This window comes from Dermacentor silvarum, chromosome 1, assembly GCF_013339745.2.
Source record: "Dermacentor silvarum isolate Dsil-2018 chromosome 1, BIME_Dsil_1.4, whole genome shotgun sequence".
In the NCBI taxonomy this organism is placed as follows: Eukaryota; Metazoa; Arthropoda; class Arachnida; order Ixodida; family Ixodidae; genus Dermacentor; species Dermacentor silvarum.
In genome coordinates this window covers 411796276-411802373 of record NC_051154.1, presented here as the reverse complement: position 1 = coordinate 411802373, position 6098 = coordinate 411796276, and the positions used below count along the sequence as shown (strand labels likewise).

General features: G+C 45.4%; 1 long non-coding RNA gene across 2 annotated transcripts; it reads right to left on the bottom strand.

The window, feature by feature from the left end:
- Positions 1-309: 309 nt before the first annotated feature.
- On the bottom strand, positions 310-3729 carry LOC125942550 (uncharacterized). Of its 2 annotated transcripts, none has more exons than XR_007465197.1 (3): positions 3473-3729; positions 2551-2779; positions 310-1395 (listed from the first exon to the last, which is right to left on the bottom strand). It is a non-coding gene; the product is annotated as an uncharacterized LOC125942550 (long non-coding RNA). The 2 variants fall into 2 exon arrangements; XR_007465196.1 differs by having other exon boundaries at positions 2551-2671; positions 3473-3715.
- Positions 3730-6098: the final 2369 nt, after the last annotated feature.

The following is a 6098-nucleotide window of genomic DNA, read 5'->3' as shown; positions in this document are numbered from 1 at the left end:
ATATTTGGCCAGTCTGAAGGGTAACAATAAATTCAAAAAAACCTACAGGCCCACTATGCAATACTTTTTTCAAACTATGCAAATCTGCAATCTGTGCAAGTCCTTATTGATCAGGAAAAGAAAAAAATATTTTGAGCATTTAACGAAAAATAAATGTTGCAACAATTCAGAAATGTATCCTTTGTACTTTCTAGTGACATACAGATAGAGACAGTCGGCGAGCACAGTTAATACATGAGACACATCTGGATCTTGAACTCATGGCAGTGCGACAGGGCAAATACCACTGTCATACCTGTGACAGGCGTCAGTTACAATACTGGGTTGGAAGGAAAACCTTTCAAGTGCTCCTTCAGAAGTCCAAGCATGTGACCGGTAAGTAGTTTAGCATGACTAGGGGAAAAATATAATCAATTTCACAAATATCACAACATCCAAATAGTGGCACACCGCTTTGATCTTCAGCTGACAACTATTTTTGTTAAAAGCCTCGGCGCGTAAATGCAACCTGAGGTAGCTAGGTGACATGAAATTGGAAAATATAGCGGCTAATGTAACCCTGAAATTTGCTATCTCGTGGACATGAGCGAAAACTTAATTTGAAAAGGTTTGCTCGAAAGCAATGCTTTCACGGACGTTCGTATAACCTGAACGTCGCCCCCCGAGGGCTCCGTGGTCGCTGCGCATGCCTGAGCTGAGAGAAGGTGAGAAAGTAGAACAACTCTCCTTTGCCGGATGCGACGTCACATTGTTTCTTTTTTTTTTGTTTGCTTTTTGAAATAGCTACTCTCGAACGTAGATCAGTCACGAATGTCGGGTGTCGGCTGCACCACGCTCTGCGTGCGCTATTGTGCATGTCAGAAAGGCCCAAGCGTGCGCGATATTCTTGCGAGCGCAGTTTCGTGGGCTTGGACTCCGTGACATTTGCTTTCGCCATATGTGAATTAACAGCTTGCCGACAGGTCAACCGCCGCTGTACTTCGGTGAATACATTGTTTTTCGTGATCCTGAAACAGCAAATGGTGCATCGCTGCGTTGGCGGCTTCAATTGAGTGCGGTTGCTGCGCATAGCAGGTGATTTAATTGCGCAAATACATGCTACATTATCAGTGTAAATAGTGAAAAACTTAGGCTGTGAGCCTTACTACCGTCAGTCAGTCGGTTACCACATGTTTTGCTGTTATCCACTGCACATTTCTTCATATCCAATAACGATCTGCTTCAGATATCTCTGTTGAAACGGTCTCTTCAAAAATCTGTTGATCGTGCAGCTTATTTCTTGTTGTTTTTTTTCAGTCGGCCTTTTTTTTTCGCTTACGACTCGCGATGGGCAGCAGCGTTACGTCCGTGCACGCGTCCGTACACATGTACACGGCGCTAAACTGGATGCACTTCCTGCAAGAGAGAATGAGGGAGAGTGAGCTTCACGTCACTCGAGCACCTGCTTACAAATGTTTTTTTCTTTGGGCACAGCATCGAAGCTGTGATTGAGGTAATGCCCAGCACCATATCGAATACAAAGCACAATACACCAAAATAGAGAAACCAAAAACAATTGCACGCACAACGCGTCACCAAAGCAAACACAACACCTGCTTTATATGTTGCATATGAGCTGAAACGGGTGAATCCCAAACTCTGCGAGTGTCACATAACACCTGAAAGCATTAGCTGCTACGAGAGAACCAGTGCGGTTAATCTGGCGAGCTATGCATGCATCTGCAGCCTAATGGGCAAATAATTGGGCTGCTGCACTAGGGACTCGCGTTCAATACCCACCATCAGGAGCATTACTAATTATTAATGAAGCTACCTGGGCAGGTGTACTAAGAAATTCGAAAATAGATCATGATAATGCTTTGCATTAAGAGACAACTTGCTGCCGGTTGGAGTTTAACCAACATTTTCTGCTTTGCGCTTGCGATGCTCTACCAAGTGAGCTACGTCAGCAGTTGTCCCAATGTCCATTTTCTTGGATAGTTTCACATGTGTACCAAACTTTGTCCTGGAAGTGCTAGGCAGCAGAACTAACAGCCATGATGGCAGATGTGAAGTATCCTTTAAATCCCTGACATTAAATACAACATTATCTTAAAAGCAGGCAACTGGCCAATGAACACTCGTGTTCTACATTGAGGCACTAAGGCTGCCAATGTCGAGACATTTGCATTTTATGAGCTACAAAAATCAGGGGAACCACAGAGCTCAATTTCTTGTTAGTAACAAGCACAGACAACGAAGCAACAGTGGCTGCATAGAAAAATGGGCTAGAGCTCACGACAAGCATTGGCAACTCACAATAGAATTCTTTCTCTACAATTCATTGTCTCAAGACACCTCGAAGCAAATTTAAATGCGTGTAATACTTTGTGGCAACTTGGAACATTTTAATGTTTAGCATCTCCATACTTTAAATCTGTGCATGGACAAGCTTTGCCACCATTTTAGAACAATAATTATCTGGTGTCATACACAATGACTCAAACCACTATTAGTTAAAGCAACCTTTAAAGGAGCAGAAGCATGCCCTTAGCAAATAGATATACATACCAGGTTTAGACTGAGCAAACTAAGCAGTACTTGTGGCCACTTGCTTTCAACAAGGCAGAAACAGGTCAGATGTTGACAAAGACAACAAATATAAGGTGCGGCCAAAGGAAATAAGCAGAAGCTGTAAAGACAGCAGCAGCACAGTGAAACAAATTAGACAAATGTGCACACCGCAAGCGTTCCTGAGGACAATACACAACGTCACTGCCGCAGTTAGAAGCAAATCCTCCTACAAGAAAAAAGAAAAATATCAAGATTGTTTTGGTGTAAACAGCAAGTGTGTGGAGTTGTTTACATTATAAAAACAGCACAGACAACAATTAAGACGGACACAGTATTTGTGTCATCTGCCTTCCTGCTGTTTTTACAATGTCGATTACGGTTGCAAAGGTACGCACATGATCTACGAACAACGAAAGCAACGGATGTGTATAGAAAGGTGAGCTGAATTCATACACTCATATATGTTTAATTTTGAAGGTGCCCGTAAAAGCGACAGCAGCAGTAAAGCGGGTTTGGTTAACAGCTTACTCACAACGTACACATTGCACGATTTAACTCCACGGCTCTCAAAAGAGTTGCTAAGAAGCTGTAAGTGAAAGAAATACGCTTTCTTTATCTCACTGCAACAAATGAAAGCCTCTGACGCACCTACCGCGGTCAGCGCAAGCAGTGAGCAAGGTAATTGAATGCAGCAGCAAGGTAATTGAATTGCATGGGTAAATAAGAGACGCATAGCGTAGTCATCCCATAGAGATGGAGAAACAAAGACCTACGCACGAGATATATACCAAAGGACGGCATTCACCGATAGAGCTAGTTGAGTGCATGCATTTTCCGGCGCGTGAACGCTTCTGCCAAATGCGCAACCGGTTGTTTTTACAAGTGTCAACTAGAGAACGGGCAATCGCACGACACTCACCTTTGCTCCAAATGTGTCGCGGCAGCTGAGCAACAAATGTCATCAAGCCCAACCCTGCAATGTCCGCAATTTCAGCTACTAAGCAAGTGCAAAATACGAAACTTGAATGCTCACAATGCGCGCGCGAACGAGGCGCGAACCATAGTGTCTGAGTTCGAGAGTAGCTATTTCAAAAAGCAAAAAACAAACAATAATGTGACGTCACATCCGGCAAAGAAGAGTTGTTCTCCTTTCTCACCTTCTCTCAGCTCACGCATGCGCAGCGACATCGGAGCCCTCGGGGGCGACGTTCAGGTCTTTGGACACTCTCCCATATTCTAGGTCACTCTAGCGAAGTCCAAGTGGAGAGCGCTGCTGCCACGCAATGACGTCACCAAAAAGAAAGCAGTTTAACAGAAGACATGAAATGCTAGTATTATCGTTTTGTTGTTAAATATACTTCGTCTAAATATATAGAGCATTTGATTTAATGCCGCGTTTTAAAATCGAAAATGACTGTGGGCGCCTACACATGCGTGACCGCAGCGGGGGAGGGGATCGCACGAGACGGTCTTTTCGTCGCTGTGGCTACTTGTGGCCGTGTGGTGTGTACTGTGTAGTCAGCGCCTCCTCTAAAGGAGGCGTTGGTGTAGTATCAGTGAGTGCGAATAACGTTTCCCTTACGAAGATAATAGTGAAGCTTCGAAGGAACTGCATTGCATCCACAAAACGGCACCACATGTCGCCTGCTATGGATTGGCACCTGAATGGATTGGCGGTTTCGAAGAGACGTGTGGTGACACTGCGCAGTGCGCCGCCGACTGCATGGTGCCGACAGAGATAATTCGTATGTTGTAGCATGTGTCGTAGACTGTCTCTAGTTTTAGTTGTGACTGCGTCTTCCAATATAGCCGGATGCCTGTTTAGCCATCGACACCACGTTACGGTGGCTAGATGGGTAACCACGTCGAGACACTGCTCACGAGCTCGAAAACGCAGAATTGATGCGCGCCGCCGTTGGACGATCGATGTAGGGTGCATAGATATTTCCAACTATCACTTTGCAAGATAGGAGCGCCTTTTGTCGATAAGCAAATTGCATTCACGCATTTCGCATCCCTTTGCGCACGCAGAAGCCTAGTCAGTCTGGCTATAGTCATGTCTAATGACGCGAAAGTCTGAACGTGAAACGTGAATCTAACAGAAAGGCATGTCCCCGCCTGAAGTAGGGTGGCCTACCTGAAGGCAGTCAGCAAGTGTCTGTGACGAGTTTTAAGTGACTTACACGATGCTGGGCATTGAACAGTGTGTGTAATGCCTCTGCTTCAGTCTGGCGAGTGCCCATCCCGCTTTCATGAACCAATTGAAATGTCCAATGTATTGGTTGCTGTAGTGAGACAGCAATTCCATAGCAGCAGTGAAAATTATCTGTGGAAGTAATAGTAATGCGATGGGGTTTTGTGGTGATTGTCATTATGTAGCGTATGCATGGGAATGCAATCATTTCCACCCTGTGCGTGTGTGTAGATAAATGGTTTATCTTCCGAGATTATGGGACAGCAGCTAGCTGGTGTTGTAATTATCTTCAGTGGATCTCTTACTGTACAGGCTATAACAAAACCTCTCTACCTTTATGTGCCTTCTTTTAACACGAAAGTGTTTTATGCCGGGGTCCACCAAGACTTCACTGACGTATTTCCGTCACGGAAATACGTCAGCTTACAATGTACACGAACATAATACAAAGAAAGAAACCAGAAGAAAAAGTTCCACAAACATGCAAAATTTGGAAATCGAACTCACGACCTCTCGGTCCGCGACGATAGATCGCCGAGCGTTTAACCCATTGCGCCACAAACGCATTTGCAGAGAGCTACACAGACGCACCTTATATATCTAACACTCCTCCGTGTACCCGCGCTCTTGCTCGGGGCGGTGCCGCCGCCTACGAGCAGAAAAGAGAAGTACTGCATTATGACACTAACGCGCACCGACAGTGAATGCTTCGGTGGTCTCAGCACTACGACGCCTCGATGCCAGCATTCGAAGGGACGCTGGCATCAAGAAGCACTACCAACGCCACCTAAGTGGCGTTCACCGTACTCAGCACAGCGGAGCGTGGCCTCCGCAATTAGCTCTGAAAATGTTTCTGAAGTTGATCGCGGAGGCTGCAATTACGACGCGCTGTACGCGCTGATTTGACTCAGTGACGATTCAGTTACGTGCTTTGTCTTGCGCGTTGTATTAGTGTGTCAGTTACGTGCTTCGTCTTTCGCGTTGTGCTAGCGTGTGCAGCGTAGTGCAGCTTCCATATGCACGACGGTTGCTCATGGTCATCGACGTTGGTAGTCGTGATGGAGGAGACGTGCCACCAGGCGTCAGCGTGGGTGCATCAACGCCTAAGGGCGCTTTAGCCACAAAACACCAATAGACATTATATATCAATGTGCAATAAACATTACACTACTTCTGTGAAGACACGTTTCACTTTCGTGTTCTATACCGATTCCTATATAAGAGGGATCAACCACATTTTTTGCAATTGTCTTCGCTCTGCAAGGAAAGCCAAGCTTCTCTAACTAAGGTGTAGAAGGCTTGTGCGACTTCAGCTGAACTTGAAGCAATCAGCAGGAGTCAAGCACATGTG